Below are 23,209 nucleotides of genomic sequence, written 5' to 3' on the forward strand. Positions count from 1 at the left end.
TCATCTCTTCACATAATATGTCTGTACCATAGCAGTCTTCTCTCATGTACTTTAAAGATACTTCTGTCACTTTATCTGTTCCTCTGATTTTCTTGTTTTTGATGCGGTCCATTCTAGTGACACTCATCTATCTTAGCATCTTCATCTCTGCAACATTTAATTTATTACATTGTGCTTTTGTTGTTGCCCAATTCTCTGCACCATACAACATGGCTGGCCTCACTGCTGTCTTGTGGGCTTTTCCTTTAACCCTTATGCCAAGTCTTTTGTCACACAGGATGTCAGACATTCTTTTCCAATTCATACAGGCAGACTGCACTCTGAGGTTAATCTCAGTGTTCAGGTTGCCATCCTTAGACACAAAAGATCCTAAATACTTGAAACCATCTACTGTTTTTAAGTATGTACCATCCATCTCTAACAATTCATTCCCCTCACCTCCAAGGCACAGGTTTTCGGTTTTCTTTCTATTAATTCTTTCTATTAATTTTTAGGCCTCTTGTCTTCCAACTGTTTTATCAAGCTTTCCAGCCTCTTCCAATTCTATCCTACTGGTGCTACACAAAACAGTATCATCAGTAAACATCATGCACCACACATGGTGCTTTAGTTCGTACACCATCATATGACATCCATCACAAGGTTGAATATGTATGGACGCTGTGAGGACCCCTGATGCAACCCAATTGGGACTGGATAATTCTCACAAACTTTTCCGGTACTGCCCTGGTCCTCAAACATCTCCAGACTTCCTAAGTCTATAAAGACCTTTTATTTTTCTCCCACTGCCTCTCTATAGTTTGTTGGAGAGCAAAAATTTCATCAGTGGTACTTCCCCCAGGCATGAAACCAAACTGTTCATCCCCTATTGCTGTTTCTTCTCAAAGCCTTTTCTCAACAATCTTCTCCCAGATTTTCATTGTATGGGACATTAGCTTTATCCCCCTGTAGTTAGAACAGTCCTGGAGGTCTCCCTTCTCTTTGTAAGGTAAGGATGTATTCTGCCCGAAGGGAGGTCCGAACCTCCGCAGAGGTGTGCCTGAGCCAGAGTTTACGTATGTTTTCTCTTTTTTGAGTGAAGTACATGAAAACAAAGCTGTAGCATACCTGCCAACTTTCCCGATTCAGGCGGGAGACTCCCGATTTTCGACAGTTTTTCCCGCCTCCCGAATATTCTATCTTTTCTCCCGATTTTTTGGTGAACTTCAAACATTTGTTTTCAAATCCCTCCATTTCAGCTTTTTTAAGTCAGTGGCCGGAAGTCCTTCGCTCAATGGCCGCTTTCAAACGAAATATCGAAGTTTATTAATGCGAGAAATGTGCGCGAATGTGCGATGTTTATTGAAACCTGTATATCGCGACGCGCATATCGATTGTCAATCTCTCGTTCTCGCATGCTATGTTCGTGTTCGTTCACGTCAGTCTAGTCGATTCCATCCTCTTTGGTCGATTCTAGAGACTAGTCGCTTTCTTAGTAATATAGTGACATAATTTCAATGATAACGACGGGTGACTTCTAGAGATTTTAGAAGCCATTTGGAGACAATTCTGACTAATTTTAATTTATCTCAATATAAATAAAATGTTTTGTCTGTACATTGCTCAGAATTTAAAAAGAATGATATTTCCGTACCGGTCGTGGCCATATTAACGAGGAGAAATAAGTTCTAATTTTCCGTAATTTCTGTCTGTCTGTCTGTCTGTCTGTACGTGCGCAGGCTCATCACGAGAAAACGGCTGAAGAGAATTTAATGAAAATCAGTATATAACGTCGGGGAATAAGTTGCTACAATCTAGGCCATAAATAATGTTATTCGCGCTGAGTGAAATGGTAGTTTAGGGGAAGGCCTAAAATTTAATTCTCAAATATTTATGTTATTATTGGCCCTAATGATAAATACTACATAACTAAAGTTATATATTATTAAATTTCCTATCATTTATGTCTTATACATTTTTACCGTACCAGCTGTAATAACAGAGATATTCATGAATTTAGATTTTTTATTTTATTATTATTATTATTATTATTATTATTATTATTATTATTATTATTATTATTATTATTTTGCTAAGTCCATATCAGCGCCGATGTACGAGAAAATGGGTGAACAGAATTGTATGTAAAGTCAGGGAATAAGGAACTACAGTCTATGCTATAAATAATTTTATTCACTCTGTTCGAAATGGTAGTTTAGGGGAAGGTGCCAAATTTTTTTTAAAATTACCTATCTTAGTGGTCATATTGAAAAATACTACATAACAAAAGTTACAGAGAATGCAATTTCCGATTATTTGTCTTATTCAGTTTTGCAAGAGACACTTCTCATGATTGATTCGTATAACTTACACTTCTCAGGTACATTTTTTGCCCCTTGTTAAGGGCATCATCAACCTTTAGGTAACCTTAAGTTCATATGTCTGAAACATTATCTATTCATACATGGATTAATGTGTAACATACTTTTCATTGTAATCCATATATGAATAGATAATGTTTCAGACATTTGACCTTAAGGTTACCTACAGGCTGATGATGCCGTTAACAAGGGGCGAAACATGTCCCTGAGAAGTGTATATAGTATTATGTAGATTTCATCCACGAAGCACGTGGCTTGTATTGAATAGGTGGTAATAATAGAATAAATTACTTTTGTGATAATTTGCTTGTTCAGTTTTACTGTTCTGACTACAATAATATTGGTGGTGATGGTGATTAAATTTTGAAGATTATAATAATGAAGAAAGTCATGAAGGAACGATCGCTTGAATAATACCACAAGAGGGAGTCATGAAAGAAAGGACGACTCACTTTACATTAGATGCTCTAATATCACAGATTCAGAAGAAAACTAAATGTGAAGGCCTCCAATATAGAAAGCTCATAAAATTCATCAACAATAGCATTACATTGACCATTGTTTGTTGTGATGTGCTTTGTGTATTCTGCTGCCATTTATCTACGATAGACGGGATTACTGCTGGGTTTCAAGTATAACAGCCTGCCTGAATACTGGCGGGAAGAAGCTGGGGAGTGGGGAGTTAGATCTCTCTTCTTTAGCATGCCATTCTTCTGGTTCATAAATTTTGTAATACTACTGGTACGTTACACACTGGATCATCATAGTATTCCAGCTATTCGATCCCTACTCGGAGGTAGTGATTTGAATGAGCAGTGTGCTGCACACTTAAACAGAATAATTACACAAGAGTGTTTGCGGCTGTCTGCAGCCTGGTCATTCTAGCTCTGAAACTTTGAACTGTTAGATTGACACTGTAGTACCTTTCGCAAAAATTGAGAAAATGTACTGTTTTCATTTTATCGAATATTTCGTATGAAATCATAGCTTTTAATCACGACATTCATACTGGCGTCGTTGTAATGAGATGTTGACTTCAGTTGGGAAAACTATAAGGACAGTCTTCCTGAGAATTCCGTAGTGAAGCACGGGTACATCAGCTAGTTATTTGATCCAAATAGCATTGCGCTTCGCATAATTGCGCGGGTGCTTGATACAATATATTAATCTATGCATTTGCTAAGTAATGGCATCTAAGTGCATGACTGATTCACACATCTGGAGCATGAGTTCATACTATTTTCGGTAGGCTTATCAGAGACCGATCATCCCACTCATGCACTTCCTGTGAGGGAATAGAGATGTGTAATTTTTAGCCTTGTAGCCTCGTATAGCAACAGTCGGGTTTTGAGACAATAAGTGTTATAAATATATCGTAGTACTGTGTTGCGCAAGACATGCAGAATAAGCAATTTTGACCAATTGTATCTCCTGATTTCTCCTGATTTTTCCTGATTTAAAAATCAAAATCTCCTGATTTTTGGTTTTGTAAAGTTGGCAGGTATGCTGTAGGAATAGACAATATTTCGGCTCGAATTATTAAAGAAAATATAGTCATTAAAGGAACCGTTGCTGAATATTATCAATGATTCCTTCACCTTAGGTTACTTTCCAAAACAGCTTAAAACAACAATAGTAAAACCTCTTCATAAGTCTGGAAATATTTATGACATTAGAAATTACAGACCCATTTCGATAACTACAACAATATCAAAAATATTCGAGAAATGCTTAAAGAACAATATTGACCAATTTTTAGAAAAACACCAAATACTTTCGCCCAGACAGTTTGGATTCATTAAAAATCTCGGAACGACTGATGCCATATCCGCCTTAACAAAGAGAATATACGAAAATCTTAATTCTTCTCTGTTCTCCACAGGGATATTTCTCGACCTTGAAAAGGCATTTGATAGTGTGTCACACCGCTTGGTCCTCCAGAAATTGGAAAAATACGGCTTTAGGGGTAATGTGCTGGATTTGCTTGAGAGTTACTTGACAGATCGAGTACAGTATGTCAAAATTAATCAACATCTAAGCACACCGATGAGGATAATAAAGGGTGTCCCACAAGGCACAGTATTAGGTCCTTTTATTGTTTATTCTATTTATTAATGATCTAGAGAAAACAATAGCAAATGCCGAACATACACACATTGTAACATATGCAGATGATACAGTCATTTATGTTGAGGGTGGTAGCTGGAATCTCGTCAGACAGAGAGCAACTCGAGCACTGCTTAAAGTTAAAGCAAGGTTAGATAATAATGAATTATTTCTAACGTTAAAAAGACAAAATTTGTGAATTTTTCTGTAACAGATACACGAAACGATTTTAATGAATTAATTGTACACAACATCAACTGTAAATTTAATTGTAACTGCTACAGAATTTATAAAGTAAGTAATGTTAAGTATTTGGGATTATTAATTGATTCCAACATGAAATGGAAAAGTCACATTACCGATTTAAGAAAGAAAATCAGAAGAACTATTTATATATTTCATAATTTAAAATACATATCCAGTATGAAATTATTAAGAGAGGTTTATTACGCCTTAGTTCTGTCTATTCTTAGCTACGGAATTTTGGCATGGGGAGGAGCCTACAAAAATGTAATCAATAAAACACAGGTTGTTCAAAACCTTATATTACAAATAATATACCAGAAAGGAGGATTATACCCAAGTAGTCAATTATATGCTGAAGCAAATATATTTAATGTAAGACAGCTCTATGCCCTTGAAATATACAAATATATTAACAAAAACAAAAATATAATTGAGAACATTAAACATGAATATTCAACACACAGTAAGATGAACCACTGTTGTATGTTATACAAACCCAAACTTAGCATAACAAAGCGCAATTTCTTGTACTTCATTCCAAAATTCTTTAATGTCCTTCCCGGTTCTTTACAAACTACTTCAGACTCATTTTCTGACCTAATGAAGTGTCTTAAATCCTTTGTCAGGGATAATAAAATTGTTATGGAAGAAATAACTAAATGAGAATATCACGTCACCATATCCAATTTCTATTCACTGCTCCACCATGTGCTGTTGATCATATCCGTAATTCACTCATACCCGTACTCGTACTTCAGGCATCATTTTAAAATATATTTCTCTCTATGTAATTAATATTCTAAATTACCACACACAAGGTTTCACCTTACATGGTATTTTACTGATATATACTAGACTCTGTTGAGGTTGGTGTGATTTTGTATAATAATAATAATAATAATAATAATAATAATAATAATAATAATAATAATTGAATGTGTGCAAGAGATAGTTGCAAGTTCAATTTCTTTTAAGTATTAATATGTTAATAATAATACTACTACTTCTGTAATATATGTGGTTTAGTTACAAGATAATATTTCTCAAGCAAGAATGTTATTAGAAGAGTTATGTATATATAAAACAGAGTCCTGTAAATATGTAAACGACATGATGAATGAATAAATACTACTACTACTACTACTACTACTACTACTACTACTACTACTACTACTACTACTACTATTGTTGTCTGCCTCCACTCCATGGGTATTTTCTCTTTCTCATAAATCCTCTACATTAGATCCTAGAGCTTATCCGTTCCTGTCTCTCCAAGGCACTTCCAGACTTCCACTGGAATTTCGCCAGGACCTGTTGCTTTTCCACTTTTCATTTTCTTAAGAGCAACCATCATTTCTACTCTAGTAATTTCAAATGTTAAAACCTGACTGGGAACACCATCTTCAAAAACCAGTCTTTCATTTTCCTCATTTAGCAGGTGGTTGAAATACTCTTCCCATCTTTTTTGATCTAGTTGTCATCTTCAAGAAAAACTCCTTCTCGATTCTTCATCTTCTTGATATACGTGAAATCTTTCGATGCCTTGTCCCTTGCCTTCACTATCCTGAAAAGCTTCTTTCCTCCTTTGGTAGTTTCCAGCTCCTTGTAGACATCATCCAATGCATTTGACCTTGCCTTTCCTACATCTCGTTTAGAAACTTGATTTGCCTGTCTGTAAAGTTCTCTGTCATCAGACCCAGATAGATCCCAGCTCTTCTTGGCAAGCCTTTAGGCCTTGATTGCTTTCTTTGTCCCATGTTTCTTTGTCCCTTGGTGCAGCTTTACCAGATGTTTTGTCTAGAACAGCTTCTCCTGCTCGTTTGATCACTCCACTGTTCACTTCCCACCACTTCTGTACTTGTTGATATTTCTGAAAGACTTTGGTTTTGAACTCTTCTCTCATAGCAGGATCTTCCAATCTCCACCACTTAATTTTAGGCATTGTTTTCTTTTCTAGACATGGCTTACTGCAATTATACCATTGGCACTCTACCACCAACAACCTGTGTTCCGGGGCTATGTGTTCTCCCGCAATCAATTTACAGTTCTGTACTTCCTTTTGATGTTGTCTCCTATACATGAGATAATCTATTTGGCTTTCCTTTCCTCCACTTTATAGGTTACCAGTCGCTGTTTACATTTCTTGAAAAAGGTGTTGCGTATAGCAAGGTCCCAGTGCAAAATTTATCACTCTCTCACCTTCTGCATTTTTTTCACCTATTCCCCAGGCTCCCCAGCTGGTAAACTACTAATTTCCTCTTCCAAATCGCTCCATAAATTATCTTTCTCTTCCTCCTCACAACCTGTCTGGGGAGCATAGGCACATATGTTAATCATTCCATCAAGGCACAATCTAGTAATTATTCGGTTGCTTTTCACCAGGCAAGACTTCAAATCCTTTGATAGAATGATTCCTACACCATTTATTGCCAGATTGTTTGCCCTGCTATACAGTAGTTTGTAGCCATTACCAAGCTCTTTAGCTTTGTTCCCTTTTCATCGAGTTTCCTGTACACAAAGAATTTCAAACTTTCTCCTCTCCATTATATCAGCAACTTCTCTTCCTCGTCCAGTCATTGACCCAACATTCAACGTAACTATTCTAAGTTGAGCTAGTTTCTTTAACCAAGTCCACCCTTGACTCGGTAGCCTTCAGACACTTTTCACAAGAGGCAGGTGATATCCTTGCGCATCACCTGTGAGGAACACCCTAGCTGTTTCCGAGGCCAAACTTAAAGAACTTGCCATGTTCGTTTGGTTTTGGCTGGCGTTTCACAGCCGGACGCCCTCCTGACACCAACCCATAATCCTTTTGTGAAAACAGAATTAACCAAGAATAGAAACTCTCAGCCCTCCAAACACTAGTCTATTCACCGACCCAGCTTCTCGCTGGGGTTGAATACCCAAACTTCCACTGGGTTGCTCTGCTTATCAGGGGACACCTCAGGCAGGTCAGTGCTTGGATTTGGAGAGGCTATGAGGATTCTCTTCTGAATCCTTATTGTATTGATGCTGTTGGCCTGCATCAGCATCATGGCATCACACTCCCATTTGTCCAGATCTCCAGATTTGTGAGACCCTCTAGGTTGTTTCCCATTGCCCTAAGGATATTGTGTCATTTCACCGTTCTATAGTTGTAGTATCAGGAACAAAAATGGCGTTCCAGCTATTAATGTATCAATATAAAAGCAATTAACAGCGGTACGAGCCGAAAAAAATAATAATTTCAACCGGCAATCACGGAAAGAACCACTCTTAGAAGGCGGTGCGAAAGAATGACGAGAGCGGATTATTTAAAACCGATTATTGAAAAAAGACTTCCATTAGAACAAAATCTCAATCCAGCACTGCATCGAAGAAAGGACGGAGTCGTGTAAAGAAACCAGTTACTTATCGGATTCTTTAATCAATTATTGAAGAAGAGATTAAATCTGCGACAGCCCGCTTAACGTCAGCTGTAGGTTGACACATATACGTGAGATTATAGACCAGCTGTAAGAAAACGTCAAGTTGGTTCTGTACTACGTCACGGTTGGGCTCGGAACATTATATTTGCCCGATACTGCACAACGTGAAGAGAGCAGAATTAAACGGGATATAAAGTGCAATTCTAAAAGCACGTAAAATTTACATCTAAGTATAGATAAGAAATGTGTTTTTCCACCATTCAATACACAATTTATTTTAATAGATTAAGCTAGTACCGGTTTCGGCCCTTTAACGGCCATCATCAGCTAGTACATGTTTTGTTTTAGCCATTAGACAATACACAAGTTGTTATTGTATTAGGCATCCGGATGTCTAATGGGGAATGGAAATGTATACAATAGCATATAATTAAAATATCAGTAGTCAGGGTAAAAAGTTACAAATAGAACATGAGTATGTAAAACATATTAAGAAACACACAGGCCAAAATATATAACATTTAAAAAGTTTCAACACATTAAAATGGTACGTATAAGTAGACACTTGTTAAAATTTTCAATTCATGCTATATAGATTCCATTCTTCTGTCCTCTGTGCAGTTCCTCTGCTTCTAAGTTATGTTGAATTTTAGTTGCGTAAGGTAATCTTTGAGAACATTCTGAAACTGGTGTACGTCTTATTGATATGGGCCTTTGTCATGAAGAAATTTTGTTATGTTATATATCCCAACTTGTGATATACTATGGCAAGTTTCAATATAGCGAACAGCAGGTCTCGAGCTTGTATTTAGAAGTAGTCGGTGGCAACACCTCTCTCGTCTATGTTTGTTCTTGTAGTTATAGTTGTTGTGGAGGTCTTGTGCCGATGTGTTTGAAGGCTTGTTGTGTTCTACTGCGGGTGCCTTCAAACACATCGGCACAAGACCTCCACAACAACTATAACTACAAGAACAAACATAGACGAGAGAGGTGTTGCCACCGACTACTTCTAAATACAAGCTCGAGACCTGCTGTTCGCTATATTGAAACTTGCCATAGTATATCACAAGTTGGGATATATAACATAACAAAATTTCTTCATGACAAAGGCCCATATCAATAAGACGTACACCAGTTTCAGAATGTTCTCAAAGATTACCTTACGCAACTAAAATTCAACATAACTTAGAAGCAAAGGAACTGCACAGAGGACAGAAGAATGGAATCTATATAGCATGAATTGAAAATTTTAACAAGTGTCTACTTATACGTACCATTTTAATGTGTTGAAACTTTTTAAATGTTATATATTTTGGCCTGTGTGTTTTTTAATATGTTTTACATACTCATGTTCTATTTGTAACTTTTTACCCTGACTACTGATATTTTAATTATATGCTATTGTATACATTTCCATCCCCCATTAGACATCCGGATGCCTAATACAATAACAACTTGTGTATTGTCTAATGGCTAAAACAAAACATGTACTAGCTGATGATGGCCGTTAAAGGGCCGAAACCGGTACTAGCTTAATCTATCAAAATAAATTGTGTATTGAATGGTGGAAAAACACATTTCTTATCTATACTTTGAATCTGTCAATACGGAAAATGAAATTTATAAATAATAATAAAATTTACATCTATTCGGCGAGCAAGGCAGTTGAAAATAAGAGGACATTTAGAGCTGTTATAAGCAAATTAGACGGACCAGAATACATATATTCTTTTCTCATTAGCACTACGAAACAGATTACAGCATGTATAAATCAACTAATGCCTTATGTTATTCTGTCCCTGACGTAATGAAGACCACTATGATGTTCTAAGAAGCTGAGGCAGAGACTACTCCGGCTATGGTGGCGCTTCACGAGATTGATGACCCAGGAGGGCGGTAATCAGCTGAGAGGACGAGATGGACCCGATTACCTAAGCCGATCCATGGAGCGAGGCCTACCATTCCCTACGAACAACAGCGAGATGGAAATCACTACCCAATAAGCAAAGTTAAGTCCCCTATGAGTCGTGTCGTAAGTAGAAACCTTTATTCTTTTGGTTAATATGTGATGTGCATTATGACATTGTGTGTGCGTAGTTAATATACAAGTGTAGTTACAAGGAAGTAGGTATTCATCTGAAGTTACCGTTAATCCCATACATAGGTGTAAATACCAGTGAATGCCTTTCGCAAGTTTGTCAATATGGTGTTAGAGAAGTGATTAATATATATTTTTTTTTTAAATCGTTGTCAGTGAAGTGTTAGAGTATTTAGCGGAGTTAATATACATGCGTAATGGCTTTAACCAAAATAACAAGCGTAAAGATCGTATTTAGGGAATGTTTAAGACAAAATATAGTTGCACAGTTTAATGTTATGATGTGCCGTTCTTTGATACTATGACAGTAATGATAATGGTTTTATATGTGTAGGTTATGGCACATATGTTGCGTATTTGATGAAACGAGTGCTTTGAGACGCATTAATATGAATGCTACGCGATAATTGAAGTGATAAATGGTGAATGAAATAATCATATGAGTTGATAGTAGATTATGATGGTGATAGTTATTGTTATTTAGGAAGTTGGTCATAGTATTCTTCGAGAGATGGTAGTATGTGTAAATTGCACATGCTAAGGTATATGTATTGAAACGTACTGTTTTCAATTGCTATTTTATTCCCTAATTTATATAATACAGACTAGGATACGATCTCAATGCCATCAGTATAGAACTAATTGAGTATGTAGGATCATCAGAAGAGCCGAGAGGCCAATAACGTCAATATTTAGGCCTCCACTGACATATGTACGATCGTTTTCATGTTTTCTCACATACGGCAACTTAACTTATGGTTTTATGGGAGCAGTTTAACACATCACTGGTAACTTAGTCTTCCATATATGGACTTTAGATGAAGATAGTCTTCTAATGTGTTAATTTTTCCACCTATGGTATTATTCGTTGGAAGGTTAGTTAAATACACTTGGTAATGCTATATTAAGCCATATACGCACTTTAATTGAATTTCAACCAGGGATTAAAATAATAATTGAATGATTTTAGCCACATAAACCTTACGATAGAATTAATGTGAGATTACTTACGACTTAAAGTGGACTTAGATTTGCTTATATGGAGGTCAGTTAAAATGAAATATGAAACATTATGAAAACTTGAAACCTCAACTAGTGAAAATCCTTAAGAACAAACATTATTTTCCCACACGATTTTCCTACTGTGCATGGACATTGATGTGAAGTTTTCAGCCAAGTGATATGCATTTCTTTAGTTACATGTGAATTTAGGTTCAAATGATTGGATTTTGGTAATTTTTGAGGAACAATCCACCTCAATAAGGAAAGATTCCAGATCTTAACTAATTAATTAATTGATTAATTATTGGCCACCGTCATTGCGTTTTCACATTCTTAATTGAAACCCCATTTTGAAATATTGTATATAGTAGGGAGTATAGTTTTGTTTTACTTAAACCAATTGGATGCATCTGATTATTACAACTATGTTGAATAATTTTACTTGATTATATATATAATTTAATTTTTTCCTTTTCATTTAATTTTCATGGATACTACTTAATTACGATACAATTCTTAGACAGGCCAGGATTAGCGTATCGATGAATGAGGCCTGATTTCATTTATTTGTTAGAGGTTTTCCGAACCTGTTTCCTTTCAATACAACATAACTACGGCACTTAGAGATGCTGATTGCGTATGAAACCAGCCACATTGTATAAAATAATTTCTCAAGATACTCTACGTGATTTTCAAATCATACTTAGACTGATTTATTAATAAAAGCTAAGTAGTGAAAATATTAAAATTCTTTTAATGCCTATTTAGAATAAGTGCTAGATATAAGCCTTAATGACTATTTATGATTGCGATTTTGATGATGACATGCACGAATTTCTTGAAAAGCTGTAATAACCCGAATTTTATGATAAATTTTCGGCAACATGCAAGTATGGTATCCGACTGATAGCGTGTTGGAGACGTCCTTCTACGTAGGTTGCGATTTACCGTAGGCCATCGGTGTACTTTCTCACGCGGAACTCACAACCCAGCAACATTTGGTAGATGGAATCGTTGTTAAGAGCTAGTCTGGAACTCGTGTATCCCCACCTGGACGCGGGAGCGGTGCAATATGTTCGATAAATTGCCAATATCTTCTAAATCTTTTAAGAAGAGACTAGGTAAATAACTGATAGGGAATCTGCCACCTGGGCGACAGCCCTAAAAGCAGATCATAGACGATTGATAAATTAATAAGAACAAATTGAACAAGTCGTAAAATCAAATTGTCCAGAATATTACTATTAGAGGAGAGTACTGGATATTTTCATACACAAGTCACAGGAAGACATGACCTATGATTGGGCACTACTGCAGGTTGAAGAACACCTTCTGGTTGTCAACATTTACCATTACTATGCACAAAGAAAGATGTTTTGTAGGTCAATGATAAAGCTGTCCTTGTAGCTGAATACTGGACACAGAAAATAAAGCTAAAAGATGAAACTATGGCATTTGTCCAGATTATATCAGACACCTTGTGCAGTGCTAGGAAGAAATACTCCTGACAAGCTATTACTACAAAGTTGAATCCAGTCATAAAATTCTTATTCTTTTATTTTCCACAGTCATAACAAAAACATTTTCTGATTGCATGTGTGATCGAAGAACCAAAATTAAGTTTATTACATGTAAAGTTGTGTCCATGTGCTGTCACTGTGATTTGAACAAGACTAGTGTATTTGTGTTTTAGAACACAACTTCTAGTCCAATTAGCGATGTTATGGACTAAAGATTATTGACTGAGCGAGTTGGCCATGTATTTAGGGTCACACTTTGAGAGCTTGCATTTAGGTGACAGTGGGTTCGAACTGCACTATCGGCAGGCCTGAAGAGGGTTTTCCCTGGTTTCCCATTTTCACACCATGTAAATGCTGGGGCTGTACCTAGTCCTTTCCTAATCCATCATTGCTGTAAGACCTATTTTTGTTGGTGTGGCATAAAGATGATGGTAAAAAAAGAATTTTTTAATAATGGAAGGGTGAGTGAAATATTTTCTGTACATCACAGAAACTCTAATGTTCGTCAGCCTTAAATTGTAGCATAAGAACTTTTAAAATCTGAGATGTATCCATTTGTCAGAGAAAACATGAACCAAACCAAATAATTGTCATATATCCATCACCTCTCACATGCCCATCTCTAGAGGACCACAACTTGTTATTAAGTACAGTGATATTCCATGTAATATTCACAACAAGAAGTATCTTGATGCTTGCTTAGCACCTTTGACCAGCACTGCTTTCTTTTTATTAGGACGCAGTCTCCCTACGATGGTTGGTGATCCAATTGATGACTCTCGAAACAGTGGCTCGAAAGACTTGGAAATTCATCCATACTATGCCCTTCCTTCCTGCGTCCAGGCTGGGTCATGTAAAAAAAATCACGACCAGTCTCTCAGAGTTTTTGAATGGTAAAATGTTCTACGTGGGATCAGAAAAGAGAATTGATATGCCGGGTGCTATTTCTATCTCCCTGTAGATTTGATGGACGTCTCCATCCGAGGTATCCGTGGTGCACGTGAATATCCAAAGATTCCATTGCCTTAACTCAATGGTACCTTATACTACTACAAGAAGTTATAAATAAGACATCAAATAAACCTTAAGTACTATGATTTATTGATAAAATGGAAATCTTGGAAGAGAAAAATGGAATAATAATAATTCATATTCAGTTAATTAAGTATTATCTAGTGGACTGAAAGTCTCAGTTAGCAATTGTATTCTTCATCTCGATTCCTAATTCCATCATTGAAATTTGCTATACTTTCATATTATTTAGAGGCTGCCTGGCCGAGGCGGTAAAGGCGTGCTCATTTTTCCCGGAAGGACGTGGGTTTGAATCCCTGTCAGGAAGTTGTAAAATTTAAGAAACGAGATTTCTACTTCTGGAGGTGCATATGGCCCTGAGGTTCACTCAGCCTACACCAAAAATGAGTACCAGGTTAATTCCTGGGGGCAAAGGCGGCCGGGCGTAGAGCCAACCACTCTACCCCATCACGTGCTGAGGTTAACAATGGAAGCCTTTACCTTCCACTCCTCCAAGGGCCTTCATGGCCTGTACGGAGGTGACTTTGCTTTTCATATTATTTACAATCTTTGCCAATACAGTTAATAACAAATACAAATTTTTTATGGGAAGACTTTCATGATATCAAGGTCATATTCCTCAAAGCTAGGTCCTTTATTCGTTGTAAATATTCCTATGTATTTACAGAATGCATTAATAAAATATTGCTTGTTAAGATTTATATACATGTATGCATGTATATCTGCAGCTATGGATTATGTAAGAATGGGAGATCTCATAATATCTTTACTGTGCTTCCTCCTAAGCATCGGGCAAAAGTGATAAGTTTCCTCACAACTCTGCTTTAAATCAATAATTGTAATTACCAATTCATTCACATTCATACTTGGAAATAACCTTCCAATATATACAAAGTAGCCAATAAATCTATAATGGTATCTACAACCTTAAATTAGTTTAAATATGGTTATGTGATCTCGCGTAAATCTCTTATAGTATTAGAGAAATGTCATTCTTGAAATACAAACGGTATTAACTCATATCTATTCTCACTATTCTCATTTACGATAGCCATGACCCTACATGTTACTCTACATATGTCATGCATAATTTAAGAGAGTGCATCTTTTCAGAAGAAAATCCTAAGTTAATATATCCAAGTATAATTCATATTCATTCTTACAATGGTTATCTTTTCAATGTCCAAGTGCTAATATCCTATTCTACGAAAGTTTATGTTACGTTACAATTCATATTTTATACAAATTCTTGACCAATGCAATGTTATTAGATCCCAAACACAAGCGATTCTAGTCTGCGTCAATTATCTCCTTTCTTGCTTAAAAATAATTCCATTTCTTTTATTTCAACATGGCATACATATTTCCATTCAATTCATCTTATATTTCTTTCTATAACATCTCTATATTTCCTTCATTTACTTATTTCAACTCTCATCTTTTCTTACTATTCTCAACTCTTCATATATTAACATTTTGACACATAAGTAGTTTTCTCCTCATTGGATCTAAATCTTTTTGAATTACATCATCATTTTTACTAGAGCTGATACTTCCATGTTTCAGTACATCTCTCTTTATTATAGGAATGTATCATCTACACCCATTATCTGACCATGTCACCTGCATTTATATTTTAATCTATCACTTGGAATCTATATGACACTCAACAGTACTCTTCTTAAAAGAACTTCATATCATCTATGGCATAATATATCCGGATAAAACATCACATGTACATCTAAGTAGGATTTGATTATTTTTGTAGATGACCACCTATCTCCATTTATATCGATCTAATGAAGAAACCCTCACGACAAAACTAACATGATATAGGTTATTTTTTATGATTAAACAGCACAATTTCAACAATTTGATAACCAATGATCTATATAAGATTATTTCTACCAAACTAGGTATTTATTTATGAAACTTATCTCTGTTTCCATTGCCTTTGGGATGATTTATCCTTGGTTTATTCTGCAGTGTCGGGGGGCGATCTCCATACAGCACGACTGGCTATATGGTCGTCGTCTTCTATGATGGTCGATCATAGCTCTGCTCAGGTAATTCTGAGTAGCCTGTAGTCCATCTTCTTAAAGATTCATCATGTCGTCTTGCTCAATGTTGGAAATACAAAACATACATGCAGTCAGTCAATACATATTATTATAAGCAAAGTCTTCTAATATTCTACGGTATATTAATCTCCTCTTTTAGAATTTCTTTGGTTAATCTACGGCTTTTATATCAGACTCCCAATATGTCGAATAGGAACAAACTAATGGGTCCACCTTTTCAATCCAAAACAATGCTATAATATTTAAATTACAATATTTTAGAGAAGACATGTATTTTACCTCTGAATAGTGACACTAGTTCTTTTCACACTTCAAAAATTGGTAATGCAAAGTCGAACTCGGAACCCTCAAAATTCCTTTCAGGCTTATACATGAACATATCCTAAAGTGTTACGTCATGTTTTAAGAAGGAATGTTGCATTTTAATCTGGTACTATTCCAGCTCACTCCCACATAAACTATAAGTATATAATAAACAATTTGAGACTGAAATTCGAACTTGGACTCAAGTTCCTTATGATTTCAAAAGAAAACTTTTATAATATTACTTGGTGATTCAAGGCTTGATGTTAAGGGTTTTAAGAAAATTTTATCTTAGTGTTGTATAAGGTGATACTCATTTCAACTCTCAGTCCATTTAACCACTTAATATGTCCATATTTCTCCCATGCTTTGTTATATATGTTCCGTCTAGAGAAGACATGTACTTGATCTTTGAACAGCGACACAAATTCTTTTCATATTTTGAATTTTGGCAACACAAAGTTGAACCCGGAATTTAAGTTCATATCAGGCTTATAGATTAAATTTTCTAATTGTCACATCTTGTTATAAGAAGAAATTTTGTACTTTCCACAAGTTACAGGTATATAATCAACATTTTCAGACTAAATATTGAACTTGGACCTCAAGTTTCTTATGATCAAAAGAGGGCTATCTTAAAAAATGTTATGCAGTTATTTAAGAAATGGTGTTATACTTTTAATTAATCTGTAACTTAGTGTTGTAAGAAGTGATTTTTCATCACGTTAATTCATTTACAATTTAGTCATATGTCCAATTGTATTGTGCGTTGCTTTGTATTTTTATTTTATATATGCCAGTGTCTGTTTTTCTAAGCTTTTGGCTGAAGATGATGCAGAAAAAGCGTTGAAACTAGTTCCATTTATTAATTAAAATGTTATAATTTAAATATTATAGCATTGTTTTGTATTGAAAAGGTGGACCCATTAATCTGTTCCTATTCTATTCTCGGTTCAGTATGGATACGTAATGTTCTTAAATTTGAATCCCAATATGTCTGCGGAATTCTCAACTATGTGTGTGGTAAATGATTGTTTTATAATTTCTTCTAACAATGATGTGTCATGAATATAAGCAACCCTCATTTATTGGACATATGTATGTGTGTATGGAAAATTTATCTCCAGTTATCATCCATTGTTGGAATTGCCATTAATTTGTGTGACTGAACTACGTAGGTGGTTTGAAAAGTTCTCGGAATGTACTAGAATTATGTATCTTACCTCAGTGGAACTGCTTTTATTTTTCAACATAGTCTCTCTGTAGACTAATGCATTTGGTCCAGCGATATTCCAATGCCTTGATCCCATCTCGAAAATGAGATTCCTCCAGGCCTGCAATAAACCTCTCCAATTCGGCTGTCAGTTCTTCCCTTGTAGAAAATCTCCGTCCACCGAGGAAAATTTTCAGCTTGGGGAATAGATGAAAGTCTGATGGTGCCAAATCAGATGAATAAGGTGGATGTGGCAACAATTCGTACCCCAGTTCATGGAGTTTTGCCATGGCAATAACACTTGTGTGTGGCGGAGCTTTGTCCTGATGAAAGATGACATTTTCCTTGCCAAACCAGGCCTTGTTTCGCATATCTTTTCCTGTAGTTGGTCTAGGAGGTTTGCATAGTATTGCCCCGTAATTGTTTGGCCAGTAGGAAGATAATCTATCAGCAGAATGCCTTTTGCATTCCAGAAAACTGAGGCCATGACCTTTCCGGCCGAACGCACTGCCTTTGCTTTCTTTGGTGGTGGTGAATCAGCATGTTTCCACTGCTTTGACTGCTGTTTTGTCTCTGGGGTATAGTAGTGGACCCAAGTTTCATCTGTAGTCACAAACCGGTGCAAACAATCTTGTTGGTTGCACTGAAAACGGGCCAGACTTTGTTCGGACATTTCCAATCTGGTGCGTTTATTATCCAATGTCGAGCCGCGGCACCCATCTTGCGGATAATTTTTTCATACCCAGTTCTTCGGTTAAAATATAATACACCCGTTCAGAAGATATCCCTACAGCTTCAGCAATCTCCCGCACTTTCAGTCGATGATCCTCCATGACCATTGTATGCACTTTTGCGATAAATTTTGGGGCCGTAACACTTTTTGGCCATCCACTACGCAGATCATCCAAGCTCTCCCGACCAAATTTAAACTCGCTGGTCCACTTGGCAACAGTTGAAAATGAAGAAGCAGAGTCCCCCAGTGTGTTCTGAAAGTCGGCATGAATTTCCTTTGCTTTCATACCTTTCTTTACAAAGTATTTAATCACTGCTCGAATCCCAGTTTTTTCCATTGTCAAAAATCACTACGCGGGAACAACAACAAAGAGTCGTCACTACCACACTCCTGCAGCTAGAGCACTGACGCACCACATGCTCACTCACAAAGGATGTATGATTATTGCGCGGGAAGCTCGTTGCTCTAGCACTCACATCTAGCAGTGATTCCGAGAACTTTTCAAACCGTCCTCGTATGCCTATTTAAATGTGTAATCTGCTATTATTACGTCAATAGCTTCGATCTTTCACATTCGCTCAATAAGCAAATCGATTGTGCATGCGTGCGCAGATCTCTCTTGAACTGGGTGCTGTGCTGCTCCATCTTGCTTCCTAGCGAGTCTTGAAGTAGCCAACCTCCATGATGGACGCAACTACTCGTGTCTGTTGGAAGACCTTGTGGAAGATGCGATTGAGAGTTGGTGGGATGGAGTCTGATACTCCAGGCTAATAGCCATGTAAATTAAGGCTTTTGCCTCAATTCCTGTGTGATTCGTATTTTACTATTTTAATATTTACCATTGCTTTGTAATAAGTGGACCTCTGAATTGACGTGAACGTGTGCTTCATTTCAAAAATGACCGAAGATTATATTAAATTGGACACTCAAGGATGTAAGTACAAATATCTTTTTAATTGTTTCAAAACTGTTCTACTGCCAGATTATTTGGAGAAGAAGAATCTGAGTAATACGCTATCATTGACATTAATATTGTGGGAAATTTTGGCAACGCTGTCAGAATTGTATCTAGCCAACCTCGCAACTGTAATTTGAAATTACACCTACCTTTTCATGGACCTGTCAGCGACGGTTTATTCATTAAATTAAACTGGGATTTCTTCTGCACCTGACATTTTAATAATATTATTTGAATCCTCAAGATTTTTAAAATGTAAGAAGATTTTTGTAAAATTCGACATTCCAATTGTAATTGATAATGGGGTAATTCTGGAACTCGGTATATGCGCCAATGAGATGTAAATTATTCCATTCATTTTATTTAATTGAAATTATTGCCATGTTAACTTTTCTGTTTCTTAATGTTGTTGGGATTATTATTATTATTATTATTATTATTATTATTATTATTATTATTATTATTATTATTATTATTATTATTATTATTAATTTTGGTTGGTGGATTTATTTCTATTTTTCCTGGTTCATGTTTGTGGTCTCTATTGCTCTGATATTAATGTATGGAATAATGCTGTGTGCTAGTTTAATTTTCGTGTTGGAATCATTCTTTTACTCCTTTCAGGGATGGTTTATTTTCTGACTCATTCGCACATTACCGTACTTCTAGGTCCTCCTAAAATTTAAATTCATTAACCGGCATTTTGGTCCTCTATTAATATTTTGTTAGACGAAATGACAAATTAAAAAACTATATTTTTTTATTGTAATCGTGGTTGTAGGGAACTGAAATTTGTTTCTCCCATTCCTTAAAGATACTTCCGTTTACACTCCCTAGTCTATTCATGTCTGCGTTTTCCCTTCGATGATGAGTTGAAGTTCATATCTTTCACTTCTCATTATATGCCCGATGTACCTGAGCTGTCATTCCGTGACGAATGTTAGAAGCTCTTTTTTCTTATTTAACAAGTTGAGGACTTCCTCATTGGTTTTCTTTTCTACCCAGAATATTTGAAGCATTCTTCTGTACAAGTGCATTTTGAAAGCTTCAATCCATTTCTCCAGTAAAGGACTGAGCATTCAGTCTTCAAAATATACAAAAGGACAGGGAAAACATAGCATCAAGTCATGCAAACTCTGAGCTGAAGGTTGAGATCTCTACTGGACAATAGGGCCCTATATTGTTGAACAAATTTTTGGCTTGCCCAATCCTGGATAGTTCATTCTTGGGATCACAATGCTCGGTCACTGTAGTACCAAGACATTTGAAGGATGACACTTGTTGAAGAATTGTGTTGTTAATGTGCAGGAAGGCGTGCTTAAGTGTTTTCGAAAATACAATCAGTTTGGTCTTGCGAATATTTATGAGCAGACCAAATGCTGTTCTGATCCTTACGATGTTATTAATAATAATTTGAAGATCGGAAAGTTACTGGCTAACACAATGGTATCAGCAAAGTGGATGTTATTAATGACATTGCCTTTATCCTAATCCTTAAGTTAACATTCTTGACCGCTTCTCTAACCACATCTTCACAGTAGATATTAAAAAAGATAGGGGACAAGACACATCCCTGTCACACGCCTCTGTGTATGGAATAAAATAGGCCGGGCTGAGTGGCTCAGACAGTTGAGGCATTGGCCTTCTGACACCAATGTGGTAGGTTCAATTCTGGCTCAGTCTGGTGGTATTTAAAGGTGCTTAAATATGTCAGCCTCATGTCGGTAGATTTACTGACACGTAAAGAAAAACTCCTGCGGGAATTCTGGCACATCGGCATCTCAGAAAACCGTAAAAGTAGTTAGTGGTACATAAAGTCAATAACATTATTAAATTAGAAAATATAATTTTTTTCAGTCATTAAGTATGTTACATACAATAGACATTGTCAAAAAAATCATAAAATACAGTACATACACAAACTAATTACAAATTGTAATTTCAATATAAATATCAAATTCATTCTGTTACAAGTAAAATATGTAATGCGAGTGGAATGTATTTTTTTTTTTTGAAGTCTTTGTTTGTAAAATATAATATGTTTTATTTTTATTGACCTAACCTGTACTGTATAATGTTGTAACATAGACATTTGTAAATAGTAGAATTCTGTCTATAGTTCCTGGAAAGATCCAGAAAGTTACATAACTTTTGTACAGGGTGTGTTACTTTGTTGGTATGTGTTCTAGAAAGTGTGTTCTGTATATTCTGGAAAAATACGACTTTTGCGATCATGCGTATTCTAGAATGTTAGTGAAAGTTCGCAATCGAAAGTAAGGTTGTGATTGGTGAGTCTAGGTGGTGATAGGGAACACGTGCACGCTGATTGGCTGCCTCCAAGGCCAGTAATTCCTATATATAGTGAGCGAGGCAGTGTTTGAATTAATACTGTATCCTGAATTCTGTCGGTCTCGGTTTATCTGTCTGCGAGCAGCCTATCTGGTTGACGTCCCCCGGCTTCGGGGATGGCACTCTGCTCGGGTAAGCACTCTTGAATTCCGTTCCTGCTAAAATTTCCGTAATGTTCCGATTTGCTTTTCATACAGGAGTCTGCCCTAACCTCGCCTAGATTCACCAAATTAGTTACTTATGACGCCTTAATTTTTCTGCTGCACTTACCTGTTCATTTCCGAGGCATTCCGGTTTGTTTCACTAAAATATGTATATTGTAGTTTAATAGTATTTCCCTCTGATAGTTGTGTATCACCTTAGGTATGCTAGATTTTGGATAACCTGTAAATTGCATTGTACTACTGCATTGGTAACTAGATGTACAGTTGATTTGTAATTTGAATTTACACTGCTACGAATAACCTATGTATATCACTGAACTTATAGCTCATAACTTGGGATGTATTTGTAGGATTATCTTGTAAATAATATTTTTAAAAACTAAGGATCACGGTGATTCATTTTGGAATCTGCTATCTAAGCCATGTCCATGCCTTTGGTAGGTTCCCAGCCCTTCCATCTTCCCGTTTTGTCGTTCACTAGTTGGCCCTACTGATAGTTACGTACTTGTTTTGTTGGAGATCCGTGTAATGCTAGCTGCTGTTTTTCCGAGTGTGTAGTGTTTTCATATATTGTGTATTGTACTCTTACCTTCCCTTTTTAACTGTGTTTGTGCCTTGTTTGGTGTTACCACTGTAGTAGAGGTAACACATTCATTTCATGGTATTCCTGCACTGAGTAAAAGGAACGCATGAGTAACTACTTCTAAAGCTTATTTCTGAATATATTAGATAGTAGTTCTTTTATGTTCTTTCAGATTAAAAAGCAGTTTATTAAACATGTTCAACTGAGCAATGAAAGGCTTCAAGCCTTCTTTTGTAACCTATGACGAGGTACATAGATTTGTTTAGCTGTCCTGGTATTATATTTATGAACATATCTTTTGAGCTTGATTTTTATCTGTTTCTGCATATACTTCAAGAAGTGCATTATAAATAAATGTGTTCACAACAGTCATAATGGAAAGTTTAATAGATATATGTCTAGAGAGGGCCATCATAGGAAGTTTTGTTACAGTACGTAATGCCCTTTTCTGGAAAAGTAAAATTTCAGAAATCCAGCTAGAGTTTCCCCAAAGTAGAATTTCTTATTGAAGAATACTGTGAAAGAATACAAAGTAGGCATTTACAAGATATTTACAAGGAACTTTATCTCTGTTGGCTCTCAAGAGATACACTAAACTTGGTAGTTTATTTCAAATAAAGTATGTCAGCATTCCAGTTCAAGTTTGAATCTGAATGTATTCATAATAATTTCACATGTTGATTGTCATGATTTACTTGATTTTTATTTAAATGAAATATTATTCATTGAGTCTTTTTATCATTTACCATTAGCTTGTTAACAGAGAACCATTTCAACTGCCTTGTTTAAAAGAGTAGTAACATCTGCATATAAAACCGAACTGGCATTAGTTCCTATATTATTAGGTAAGACATTTATATGAACAAGAAATAGAAAAGGACCTAAAACTGAGCCTTGTGGTACTCCATGTTGATTATGAAGTTCAGTTGATCGAATTCCTCCCACTTCAACTGCTTGCCTTCAATTGCTCAGGTAGGAAACTATAATGTTCATCCTTAACACCATAGTAATTCAATTTTGAAATTAAAAGTGAATGGGAAACACAATCAAATGC

General features: G+C 36.0%; 1 protein-coding gene across 8 annotated transcripts in view; it reads left to right on the forward strand.

The window, feature by feature from the left end:
- LOC136876309 (putative helicase mov-10-B.1) overlaps positions 1 to 23,209 on the forward strand; it is a 481,476-nt gene that overhangs the window by 190,232 nt on the left and 268,035 nt on the right. The window lies entirely within an intron of this gene.

The sequence above is a fragment of the Anabrus simplex genome, chromosome 6, assembly GCF_040414725.1.
Source record: "Anabrus simplex isolate iqAnaSimp1 chromosome 6, ASM4041472v1, whole genome shotgun sequence".
NCBI classification, from domain to species: Eukaryota; Metazoa; Arthropoda; class Insecta; order Orthoptera; family Tettigoniidae; genus Anabrus; species Anabrus simplex.